Source organism: Podarcis erhardii, assembly GCF_964252035.2.
Source record: "Podarcis erhardii genome assembly, chromosome: 6".
NCBI lineage: Eukaryota > Metazoa > Chordata > Lepidosauria > Squamata > Lacertidae > Podarcis > Podarcis erhardii.
In genome coordinates, this window is record NC_138510.1 from 11,797,908 (window position 1) to 11,811,682 (window position 13,775).

The 13,775-nt window shown below is 47.2% G+C and overlaps 1 protein-coding gene across 8 annotated transcripts in view; it reads right to left on the reverse strand.

Moving 5' to 3' along the window:
* CDH4 (cadherin 4) overlaps positions 1-13,775 on the reverse strand; it is an 812,930-nt gene that overhangs the window by 329,735 nt on the left and 469,420 nt on the right. The gene's annotated exons all lie outside the window — the stretch shown is intronic.

Genomic DNA, 13,775 nt, shown 5'->3' on the forward strand with positions numbered 1-13,775 from the left:
GGACCTTGCATTCTAAATATGATGACAGAGGAGAGGCGAATAGAGGGAAAGTAAAAAAAGAAAAGAAAAAGGGGGACACTTGAGAGAAAATGCAGTTGCACTTATCTGGGGTGTGCTTTCATTGGCAAAGAGGGCTATGACATAGGTCAGGGAAGTATGGTATAAAGTTAGAGTATTGGGCTGGGAAACCCGGGTTCAAATCCCTTCTCAGCTAGAACGCTTAAGAGGTTACCTTGAACCAATTGGTGGCCCTCTCAGGTGGCTTGTGTACCACTTAGAAGGGCAAATGAAAATGATCAGGAGGAAGAGCACCTATGAGGATAAGCTTTATTGTCTGCACACTGTCCAACATTTTTGGATCCGAAACCGGGACACGTGTCTTCAGGGATGCGCTTCCATTCATGTCACATGACCTGCACAGAGTTCTAGCCACCAAACAAACTGGGGGGGGGGGCTAGAACGTCGCAGCACCCAAAATGGCTGCTGAGATGTCACGTGAAAAAATGTGATGTTCCATTTTTGGGGGGCGCTTGGGAGGTCTGTGTTTGGGACACTTCAGTTCACAAAAAAGATAGTGATATGACTCTGAGTGAAGTGTAGGTGGATTCCCACAAGGCAAGGCACAGTGATAACAGCAATAACCTTTATAGAACTAACAGAACTGGACAACAGGGGCAAAGCAACTGCTTATATGCATTTCTGAAGGCCTGGGCCACTCCCACTCCCAATGTGATTGGCTATCTAAACTTCCAAGCTGCGAATCATGACTCAGAGTTTAAGGTCCAATGGCAGAGGCAGAAATCCTGAAATGTTATGTGATTGGATATCATGTATCAAATCAGAACACAGGGGCTCAGAATCCTTAGTCCAGACTCAAGTTCAGGCAAACACAGACCACTGAATACATAACACTGAGTACCAGCTGCTGGGAATCACAAGTGGGAAGAGGTGCTGTTGCCCCCGGATCCTGCTTGCACACTTCCCATAGGTATCTGGCCACTGTGAGAAACCGGATGCTGGCCTTGAGAGACCTTTCTCATAACACCAGAACAGATGGACCGCCAATGAAGCTGGATATTGGAAGTGTCAGGACAAATAAGAGAAGGCACTTCTTCACACTGCGCACCCACTGGGAGCAGTCATGGTCACCAATTTGGATGGCTGTAGAAGAGGATAAGAGAAATTCATGGAGGCTGTCAATGGCTACTAGCCATGATGGCTATGCTGTACCTCCACAACTGGATGCCACAATGCCTCCACATACCAGTTGCTGGAAACCGCAGGGCTCTTGTGCTCAAGTTCTGCTCCCTGGTTTCCCACAGGCATCTGGTTGGCCGCTGTGAGAACGGGATGCTAGATGACCCATTGGCCTGGATCCAACATGCTATTCTTATGTGAAGAGGGAAGGGAGAGGATGCAGCACTGGGCTGCCATTCTCAATGATGGACCCCTCTTTTAATCATCACATCTGGAGCCAGCTTAACTTCCATGTTTCAGTATGTAGCTTTTGGGTTCTTCAAGGGCATCTGGCTGGCTCCTACGAGAACAGGATCTTGCACTAGATTGGCCTTTGGCCTGATCCTGCAGACTTTTCTTATATATACTTATCCAGCAGGGTTCAACCTAAGCTAATTCCCACAATTATTGCGAGGACAAAATTGCCATGGCGGCCACTTACGCTGAAATATGTTCTTTTGAGAGAAAGGGCAAGGCAGATCTCTGATCAGCAACTTCACATAAAGAGGAGGTTGGGGGAGAGAGCTGAAGGGAGAAAGGAAAAGGAGGACGAGAGAGTTCAGATGGGAAACAAAACCCCATAAAAGGACAGTGGCTGGATGTCAGGCCATTTCTGACAGTGTGCTTGATGTTCTCAAAGAAACATCAAGGAAATTATATAACGGTGTATTTGACCTTTCAAGAAAGCTCTTGAACTTTACTACCATTCCCAGAGAAACTGCTAGTGGCTATTTCTAAAAAAGTCCTTTCTAAAGTTTCATTACATCTGAGAGGCAGTCGATCCCCACTGCTATGAGTGGATTCCTCTCCTGCCTCCATTATCCACTGAAAATGATGAGAAGCAATTAGCCACATGGCTGGTCTGTCATTTTGTGAAGCCTACAGCTATCTACCTAGTCTATGGGATGCTTACGCATGCCTTCATGGCAACTTAAATGTCCATAATCATTCCGTTAACAGATTTTATTTTTTTTACTTTTGGGTCAGACGACAATGAAAACGCCACCACTGAAACCGAATCCTTCTCTCCAACTCAGACATACACTGTCAGTCTGCTTGACAGCCATCTTGCCCTTCCTTATGAAAGAGATTTGAGACACTGTGACACAATACGTACTAAGGAAATGCAGCTTAAGTAAATGCCATCCGATAAACGTGTTCATACTGTAGAAACTACAATTGTGTTTTAATAGCACGTTAATTGAAAAACAACAACAGAGGCCTCTGCAGATGGTGGGGAGGTGTGTGTGTCAGCAACAGGCTGGATGAGAAACAATGGGAGCCACCAGTCCAAGAGCTCCCTGGGGAGGACTCTGAAGATGACACCTTAGAACCTGGAGCCTGGTGGTGGAACACTAGGCAGCAGGAGTGAAGAGCTAGGAGCTGATAGAAATAGGAGACAAGTGATCAAGGAGAGTCCAGGATAGGATTAGAAGCTGAAAGTCACAGAGTGCACACAGACAGTCCCAGTTCTGCTGCCACCTCCCCCTCTGACTCCCGGCTCAAGGAGGATCCTGCACGCTGAGCAATGTGCCAGACAGGTCCAGAGGAGGAGCCCACCTCCTCATCACAGCCTTCGTCTGCTTGGGAGGAATCCAGAAGGAGAGGCTAGAGGGGAAGGACATGCCTAGGGATTAGTTTCAGCAACACCTACACTGAGTTCGCACAAACCAGGGACATTGCTGTTTTGTTGTTTCTCTGCTAATGAACAGCTAATTGCATTCCGTGCCTTCTGCGTGTGTGTGCCTGCCCTGTGGATGACCTGCCTTGTTGACAGCTCCTTGATGGGGGCGGGAAAGAAACTTTATATTTTATCCTTAGAACCATTATGTGCGGTAGTCTTCATCCAGTGCTAGTTCTAGGGCTATGATGCACTCCCTCTCATGTAAAGCAGGGTGAGGGCAAAGCTTTTCTATGGCAGATAGGTGGCTAGTGGAAGCTTACCTCAAAATGACAGAGTCAGACCTACAGGACCCTGTTCACAATTAGTCCAATGAGCAGAAGATAAGATTTTACATTTGCCACCTCCTTTCTCTTTCTCTGTCAGCTAACTTCCTTCCCAGTGGCACTAAATTACCACATATGTTGAAAAAGCCCTCTCTCATATGAACAGTTGCTGGTGGTATATAAAGGTAAAGGTAAAGGGACCCCTGACCATTAGGTCCAGTCATGGCCGACTCTGGGGTTGTAGCGCTCATCTCGCTCTATTGGCCGAGGGAGCCAGTGTACAGCTTCCGAGTCACGTGGCCAGCATGACTAAGCCACTTCTGGCAAACCAGAGCAGCGCACGGAAACACCGTTTACCTTCCTGCCGGAGTGGTACCTATTTATCTACTTGCACTTTGACGTGCTTTCGAACTGCTAGGTGGAAGTTTTTAATGTCTAATGCTGTATTGTTTTTAATATTCAGTTGGAAGCTGCCCAGAGTGGCTGGGGAAACCCAGCCAGATGGGCGGGGTATAAATTATTATTATTATTATTATTATTATTATTATTATTATTATTATTATTGGGCAGGAGCAGGGACCGAGCAACGGGAGCTCACCCCGTCGTGGGGATTCGAACCGCCAACCTTCTGATCGGCAAGTCTTAGGCTCTGTGGTTTAACCCACAGCGCCACCCGCGTCCCATCTGTATATCTATAATGGTGGCAAAATAGCCACATTCAGGCATCCAGTGCCCTCAAGGGATTTTAAGTGTGTTAGGGAGAATACGCAACGGTCTGGCCCTGCTGCCACTCCATATACATAGGCTAAAGGTCCATAGCAGGTTCAGGTATGTATGTAGACTCCCTATGCAATTTAGAAGCCCAATCATGTGGGCATCTAAATTGTATGGAGAGCATGAGCAGCTTTGGCTCTTCCACTCATGGACCATGGTGGGACTCGGCTGTCAGGGATGAAATAGATGTGGTGGAAACAATGGGTTCAGCTCCACTCTCCCAGCCCACAGGATTCATGTTTGCCATGATGCCCAAAGAGAGCTTATATAAATGTCAGTCAGTCAATCAAGATATATTAGTCAGCAAACCCTAATACTTATGTTAATGTATGATGCTCTGGATTTGAACCCTGGAGGCATCTAAGGTACTGAGGTTAAATGCATTTGGCTAATATCTTTTTTTAATCCACTGCTTTTTACTCTGAAAGCCATCTCACAGCTCCACTTTGACTTGCAAAACTGCCTGGTAACATCCAAGAGAATAACTTGCTTTTAAAACATTTACTCTCAAATGGACAGTCTCAAGATGATTTGCAGCTTCAGCTTGCTTCAATGATTTATACATAGTTTGGGGGCTCAGTCTGAATATTTTTTGTATATATTTGATACTGTAATATTTTAATGTTATACTTTTGTTTTGTTTTTACCTTGACCCCCCCCCCTTTCTTTTAAATAAGCCTTACTGCAACCAGTAGTTTGGTGTGAGTAGACTATGTCTCTAGCGACAGTTAAAAGATAGTTTTGGCATTTGATTTGCAGATGCATTGAGTGAAGACTAGACACAGACTAGCGCATATATTTTTAAATTACTCTCTTCTGGCTCATTTTAATGGCAGACATAAGTGATACCTTCTAGACTAAGAGCAGGAAGAGACAACAGTTTCTAAAGTCATGAGCAGTTGCTGGAGAAGCATTTTCCATGGGACAAGGCCTCATTTCATTTGCCCCATCCTCAGTTAGGGTGGCCATACTTAATAAAGGTCCAGAGGTTGAGTCTAGCTGTTTTTGGCTGGTTCTCTGTTTGGGAGTCTATACTGTATGTTATTTCCAGGTATGGATGGTATCTGATGGCAACTTTACCTGCTAGAAGGAAACACAGCAGCATAAGAGGGAGGGGGATAATTTTCAGCTACTCCCCCCCCCCCCCGCCCGCAGTGTATGTTAAGTACTGGAATTTAATTCCTTGAAATTGTTAATGCTTCTATGCATTAAAAAGGTAAAGGAATCCCTGACCATTAGGTCCAGTCATGACTGACTCTGGGGTTGCAGAGCTCATCTCACTTTATTGGCTGAGGCGTATAGCTTCTGGGTCATGTGGCCAGCATGCCTAAGCCGCTTCTGGCAAATCAGACCAGCGCACGGAAATGCCGTTTACCTTCCCGCCGGAGCGGTACCTATTTATCTACTTGCACTTTGACGTGCTTTTGAACTGTTGGTTGGCAGGAGCTGGGACCGAGCAACGGGAGCTCACCCCGTCGTGGGGATTCGAACCGCCGACCTTCTGATCTGCAAGTTCTAGGCTCTGTGGTTTAACCCACAGCGCCACCCGAGTCCCATTCTATGCATTACTATGTGTTTAAATCTGATCGGTTGGTAACTGAATTCTAGAGAGTTCTCATGGGATTGGTTAACGTTGGTCACATGGGAAGTATCTGGTGAAGGAGAGACTTATGTGAAGCAAGATGACTGTCTTTAAGAATCCACTGTGAACACTGCTAAGTTGAATTGAGTGTTGGAGTCCTTCTTCTCTGTCTGAAAGAAAGAGAGCAAAGCTGCAGGAGAAGGTAAAAATGGAAATATCTCATAGGAGCTGCAAGGCATATAATTGAGATACATAAGGGTGAAAGTGCTAAGCTCCGGAAAGAGAGGAAAACACAGTTGTTTGGAAGTTAAAAGAAGAGACAGTGAGCCGATGCTTGGAGAAGCATGCAAATATTATGTTTTAATTCACCTATAAGTTTCTGCAAGAAAAGTTTTTGAATGTTAAAATCTGGACACTGGTCCAAAGACGTGTGCCAGTCATATATGTGATTTGAGCTTCTCAGCTGCATTTTCGTTACCCTTTCATCAACACTGTACCCCTTTAATCCTACTCCAGAGGGTTGAGGAACCCTCTGAAGCAAGTTTAGGGTGAGTGTGGGTTGCTGCAGGGGGCACTGCTGCAAATTGCTTTTATTCCCTTCTGGATATGGATTCTCTTCCATCAGCAGATGGTCACTGTTGGATATCTCCTTTTGTGTTTAGCCCACCATTTTCTGGCATCAAGCAGAGAACTTTTCATTTGCTCAAGGTGTGTGTGTGTGTGTTGAGACAGAGAACAAAGTCCCAGGTCTTTCTTTTTCTTGTCTGCTGCCAGCATCGTTGGGATGCTTATTTCAGAGCGTGCATTTCTGAACGTTTTATATTGCTGTCATTTCATGCCACCATTAGCCCCCTCCCTGCATGCACTCACAGGTTGCAGAAAGCTATGCACTCTCGTGATGTTAAAAACCTACCAGTAATTCGAAATACTTCTCACTGCTGTTCCTAGGCTCTTCCAGCATCCGCCCCCCACCTTGCAAATATTTACGAGGGTGGAGTAAAGCAAGTCCACTTTAATGAAGTGGATTGTACTCCTCTTAGGTCTGAAGAACCCAGTTTTTTTGTGCTGATGAAGATAATCTTCCACAGCCCATTTGTTTGAACACATTGAAATATCTGTAGATGCGAACATTCATTCATTTATTTGGTAGGCAGATGCCTTTGGAACTGTCACCTACAGAGGGGTGGAAATGACAAGCCAAGCCAAGAGCAAGTGTCACATTTGACTGATAAACAACGATGGATAATGTCCTAGGTTTTTTTTGTGTGGGGTGGTTGTTAGTGGGGGTATCTATGCAATTACTGTGGGAGAATTAGGTTTTAAGCAATTTCACTGTCACAGCTTGCTCAATTTAATTACAGTTTATTCCAAAAACCCAGGAGGGGAAAAGGTGCTTCGCTGTTTTGTTCCGTGAAGCGAATTCCACCCCACCACAGCCTTTGCTTTCACCTTTTTATTGCCATTTGGCATGTGAAAATGATCTCGTACACCTGCGACGTGCAAAGCATCTCAGTCTTGACATTTCCGCCCCCACAATCAATGCCTCCCACCTCTGGCACTGGGGGGTGGAGTGGGGGGGGAGAGAGAGAGAGAGGAAAAGATTGGTTTCTATGGACTAGGTGAAATAGGCATTTCTGGACCCCTTCCTAAACCTGTACATTCAGGAAACGGTATGTTTCCATTAAACTTGTCTGTCATGTCTTTGGACTATTTTAAACACAGGTTGCAAAAATCAAAGCACTGGGTTTCCCAATTGAACTCAACAGCTTCGAAGATCAACCATGGAAGGAAAGGACCAATTCCTTGTAGATTTTGGGGTGCTGATTCACATGTGCATGAAAAGGGCTCCCTGATTCTTATAGCATCAAAACAAAATAAAAAAATTCCTTCCAGTAGCACCTTAAAGACCAACTGAGTTAGTTCTAGGTATGAGCTTTCGTGTGCATGCACACTTCTTCAGATACCTAGAAATAACTCAGTTGGTCTTTAAGGTGCTACTGGAAGGAATTTTTTTATTTTGTTTTGACCATGGCAGACCAACACGGCTACCTATCTGTAACTGGTCTTATAGCATCATTCGTCACTCCCTCCAACAGCGCCAACAGGATTGGACTAAAAACACAACACTCCACAACAACAACAATAAAAAAAATTAGCCCAATTAGGATCCAACATGTCCAGCAGCCACATAATTATGAGTGTCAGTTGGAAAAGAAAACTGGAAGGTCGGTGAAATGGAGTATACTGGGGGAGGGGGGAACATGGATAGCTGGCTGGAACCTTAAACAGGAGAACTCCTGTTAGGTGAGGATACACACTGCAGCATTTTGTTGCAGATTCTCCTTAAAAGAGCAACTTTAGAACACTGTTCAAATGCTTGGGAACATTAAAGTCTCCAAGTTATATGTTATCTTACAATCCTTACAACAGTCCTGTAAAGTAGGTGTGGACCTCTGAATATGTGCAGGCCTCCATCACATTGTCAGGTGTCCTCATCAGATTCCTAAATATATGGAAGAGCTGTCTATATGTAGAGTCCGTTTTCATATTAACAACAGCAATAGATGCACAGGGTTAAATACAGTGGTGCCTTGGTTCTCAAATGCCTTGGTTCCCGAACACCGAAAACCCAGAAGTAAGTGTTCCAGTTTTCAAACTTTTTTTTTTAAGCCAAATGTCTGATGCGGTTGTCGGCTATTGTTTCCGGGGCGCCTGCACCAATCAATAGCCACACCTTGGTTTTTGAACATTTCGGAAGTTAAACGGACTTCCGGAATGGATTAAGATTGAGAACCAAGGAACCACTGTATTTGGTGCTTCTGGATTCGCTATTTATTGTGCGTTTTTGTTTTTGAGGCTTTTCGGTTAATTTGTTTTTGTGACTGTGTGGAACCCAGTTCAGCTGATCGATTGATTGTGTGACTGCAGAAATGGAAAAAAGTCCTCCCTCCAAACAATGACCATCATCAAAGCAAGTAAGGAAAAAAATATTTTTAATTTTCATCATCTACAATACTGTCTTATTTGTTTTATAGTACAGTACATTGATTATTGCTTTCATCTTATGGATGAATGGAGTTAGAGAGTAAAATTCATGTTAAATTGCTGTTTTAGGGGTTGTTTTTTAAAAGTCTGGAACGGATTAATCCGTTTTGCATTACTTTCTCTGGGGAAACCGCTCCTTGGTTTTGGAATGCTTTGGTTTTGGAACAGACTTCTGGAACGGATTAAGTTTGAGAACCAAGGTACCACTGTATATATACACTTTAGCAATACTGAAAATACTTAAACATCTGCTTAAGCCTCAGCAGGTTGCTCCAATATGCTGCTCTTGAGTCTTGTGTCACCGTGTTGATTTCTGTGCTCCATTATCTGAAAATGACTGCCTCGAAGACAAAAGGCCCTCTGTGATTTGCTAATTATTTCTATTAGTTTAAAACAACGCTAGCTAAGGACAGGGGAAGCCAGGAGAGAAATCAACTCTCCTTTTAGAAACAAGCTGAGGCCCTTGGTTGGTACTGGGCTTCCCTTGTCAGGAGGCAGAAGGACAAGAGAAGCCACCAAGGGCATCTTATGGGCAGGGATGCTGTTTCAGGTGTCCGGAGGGAGGGAAAAGGGATTGCAGGAGGGAAGGGCTGGAGAATTTGTGGTCCACAAGCTGTGGCTGGGTTCTGTCTCCCATCACCCCGAACCATTAGCCTTGGTGTCTGGAACTGAAGGGAGTTGGATTCCAACGACATTTGGAAGGCTACTGGTTCCCCAGCATGCCCTCCTACATACCTCAGATGAAAATAGGGACAACTCTCACTCCCTCACAACTGACCCTCCTTGATGCTCCATTTTTTGCCCCTGTCCCAGAGCATTTCCTGTCAGAAGAAGGGTGAGTTCCTACCACCACTTCACCAATGGGACACAGCACACACACCCTCTGCCATCCTACCCCGTAATCCTGATCTTCTTTAATTTTATGGTAGAATTGTTGTACCACCGTGAATGGTGGTTTTTATCTATGTATTCTTGTTTTGTTCTATCTTGTTCTGTTTTGGGGTGGGATATTGAGTGGGGTGGGGATTGGTTTTTGTTTGGGCACAATTGTTTTTTGGTTGTTTTGTCTTTCTATTTTGTAAATGGAGGTTATTATGAGGCTTGGGATTGCTACCGTGGAGGGGCGAGGGAGGTATGGCGGTGGGGGCAGATGTTATAAGCGAAGGGGATCGAGATACAGATATGCTCGTACCCCTTCCAATCTGCGCCCCATCCCGAGAGACGAGGGTAGGGTGAGCAAGGATTACTCACCTCCTTCACTGGTGTTGTGCAATGCCAGGTCTATAGGCAACAAAACCGCCACCCTGCGAGATTTCTTTACCTCGCAGGGGGTCGACCTGGCTTGTGTGACGGAGACCTGGGTGCGCGAAGGGGTAACTGTTACCTTACGAGAGATGGCGCCCCCGGGTTTCTCCGTCCTCCACCAGTCACGGACTGTGGGCCGGGGGGGAGGGGTGGCATTATTAATCCGGGAAGATTGTTCTTTCAGGGCTCTACCATCGCCATCGATCCCCGGCATTGAATGTGTTGGCCTAGTGTGGGGCTCCGAGGAGAGCTTGGCTGTCTGGCTGGTGTACCGGCCACCTAGCGCACCAGCAGCCACCCTGTCAAACCTGCTGGAGGTGGTGGCCGGCTGGGCCTTGGAGTTCCCTAACCTATTGGTATTGGGAGACTTCAACTTCCATGCTGATGCCACTCCCTCCTCACAGGCTCTGGACCTGGTGTCTTCCATGGCGACACTAGGGCTCTCCCAGTTTGTTTCGGGCCCCACACATCAAGCAGGCCACACGCTGGATTTGATCTTTGGCGCCGGTATAGATGTGATCATGTCTCCTCCGATGAAGGTGCCATGGTCTGATCACTACGCTCTGAAAGCTAGGATTGACTTTCCACCCCCACCCTGCTTAGGTGGTGAGCCGATTTGGGCTCGCCCGCAGAGGCTGATGGACCCTGATAGATTCCGTCAAGCCTTGCGGGACCTTGCTCCCCCTGGCGACTCATTGACTGAGCTTGTTGAGGGCTGGAATACCCAGCTCCTGGCAGCCATCGATGAGATCGCACCTAAGCGCCCTCTGCGACCCCGCAGAAACCGGGCTCCCTGGTTTACCGAGGAGCTTCGGAAAATGAAGCGGGACCTCAGACGGCTAGAGCGAGTATGGCGGGGTGCCCGTGACGGAGCCTCAAGAACATCTTATAGGGCTTTTATGAAAACCTATGAGATGGCAGTGAAGGCCGCTAAGAAGTCCTACTTCTCGGCCTCCATTGCATCCGCTAGCTCTCGCCCGGCGCAATTATTTAGTATAATTCGGTCTTTAACGTCCCTTGAAGGACAGCCAAATTTAAATAATAATCTGACACACAGCTGTGAGGCATTTGCGAGCTTTTTTGCGGAGAAGGTCCTGTTGCTCCGCCATGACCTCCCTGCCAATTTGGATACAATAAAGGAACTGGAGGCCCCTCGACTGTCCTCGGGTCCAGTATTGGACCACTTTGACCGAATATCTCCAGCCGATGTGGACAGACTCCTCCGAGCTGGAAAGCCCACCACCTGTCCTCTTGACCCGTGCCCGTCATGGCTGATTAGAGCGTGTCCAGACGAGGTGCGGGCCCCCCTGGGGGATATCATCAATTTGTCCCTTGGCACCGGGATATTCCCAGGGGAACTGAAGGAGGCAGTGGTGCGTCCGCTCTTAAAGAAAACATCATTAGATCCCTTAGATCTATCCAATTACCGCCCGGTGTCGAATCTTCCATTCCTGGGTAAGGTGATTGAGAGAGCGGTTGCTGAACAGCTTGGTAGGTTTCTGGATGAAACATCTGCTCTGGATCCATTCCAGTCCGGCTTCCGCGCTGGCCATGGGACCGAGACGGCTCTGGTCGCCCTAACAGATGATCTCCGCAGGCAGCTGGATCGAGGCGGGTCGGGGCTGCTGATTCTTCTAGATCTGTCAGCAGCCTTCGACATGGTCGATCACGAACTCCTGGACCACCGCCTTGCCGACGTGGGGATCCAGGGCACAGTCCTTCAATGGCTGCGCTCGTTTCTCTCTGGTCGGGGACAGAGGGTGGCGCTTGGGGGGGGAATTGTCATCGCGCCAGTCCTTGGTGTGTGGAGTGCCTCAGGGTGCGATTCTCTCCCCGATGCTTTTTAACATCTTTATGCGCCCCCTCGCCCAGCTTGTCCGGAGTTTTGGGCTGGGCTGCCATCAGTATGCTGATGACACCCAACTCTATCTGTTGATGGATGGCCATCCTGACTCGGCCCCGGACACACTGGCGAGATGCCTGGAAGCTGTGGCTGGATGGTTATGTGGGAGCCGGTTGAAGTTAAATCCTTCGAAGACAGAGGTCCTCTGGCTGGGCCGGGACGATATGGGATTGAGGGGGCAACTCCCATCTCTTGCGGGGGTGCAATTAGTGCCAGCACCGTCCGTTAAGAGTTTGGGTGTAATCTTCGATACCTCCCTCTCTATGGAGGCGCAGATTACAGCTATAACAAAGGCGGCATTTTTTCATCTCCGCCAAGCTAAGCAGTTGGCCCCTTATCTCTCTCGCCCTGACCTAGCCACCGTGATCCATGCGACGGTCACCTCCAGACTGGATTATTGTAACTCGCTCTACGTGGGGCTGCCCTTGAGACTGACCCAGAAACTCCAGCGGGTGCAGAATGCCGCGGCGAGACTCCTTATGGGGTCTTCGCTGCGAGATCACATTCATCCAGTACTATACCAGCTGCACTGGCTCCCGGTGGAGTACAGGATCAGGTTTAAGGTGCTGGTTTTAACCCTTAAAGCCCTATACGGCCTAGGACCCTCGTACCTACGGGACCGCCTCTCCTGGTATGCCCCACAGAGAAACCTACGGTCTGCAAATAATAACATCCTCAAGGTCCCAGGCCTCAGAGAGGTTAGGCTGGCCTCAACTAGAGCCAGGGCCTTTTTGGCTGCGGCTCCAATCTGGTGGAACGCTCTGTCACAAGAGACTAGGGCCCTGCGGGACCTGACATCTTTCCGCAGGGCCTGCAAGACAGAGTTGTTCCACCAGGCCTTTGGTCAGGGCGCAGCCTGACTCCCTCCTCTGGCAACCTGCACAGAATATTGCTTAATTGGTTGCCACTAATTTAATTTGTTTTTAATTTTTATAATGAATATTTTGAATGTGTGATTATTTGATTATTTGATTATTGTTAGCCGCCCTGAGCCCGGCTTCGGCTGGGGAGGGCGGGATATAAATAAAATTTATTATTATTATTATTATTATTATTAGAAGAAGAAGAAGAAGAAGAGAAGAGTTTGGATTTGATATCCTGCTTTATCACTACCTGAAGGAGTCTCAAAGCGGCTAACATTCTCCTTTCCCTTCCTCCCCCACAAGAAACACTCTGTGAGGTGAGTGGGGCTGAGAGACTTCAGAGAAGTGTGACTAGCCCAAGGTCACCCAGCAGCTGCATGTGGAGGAGCGGAGATGCGAACCCGGTTCACCAAATTACGAGTCTACCGCTCTTAACCACTACCCCACACTGGCTCTACCACACTGGTAGATTTACAAAAAGAAAGAAAAAAAGGACACTGATAAATACATTTTAGAAAGGGGTAAGATTAGATGCAGATGCACAAAGCATTTTCTTTTTTAATGAAGACTCCTTGAACTCTGCTCCCCCTTTCTTCCTGCCCAGGGCAGCCCTGTCCTCTTCCTGCCCCTCAGAATTAGCACATCATGGGGGGCTGGGTCACAGTGGCGACAGCTTCTCCTCTTCTTCACCTGCTCTCCAGCAGCCAGTACAAGCTGCCCAAGGAAGGAGGCCAGCAGCGGCCATGGAGAGGCAACAAGATTGCAGCTGCTATTGCTCAGGAGAAGCACCGGTTTGTCCTCCTGGGGGGGCTTGGCGGCAGCAGCATTGGCTGGGAAACAGGGACACTCTGGGATCATATCAGAAGCCAGGGTGGCCATGATAAAATGGGCCATAGATATTGGTTACAACATTGACTTTGTAAAGTGGCAAGAATTGTGGAATGTAAATATGAAATTCACGGCGTGTATGGCACACTAAGGGAGAACCTCTGGAAGATGATTTATAGGTGGTATCTCACACCAGTAAAATTGGCTAAGATTTATAAACTGAAGATTAAGAAATGCTGGAAATGTGGAGAGGGGGATGGTGAGCTCTATCATATGTGGTGGACATGCAGTA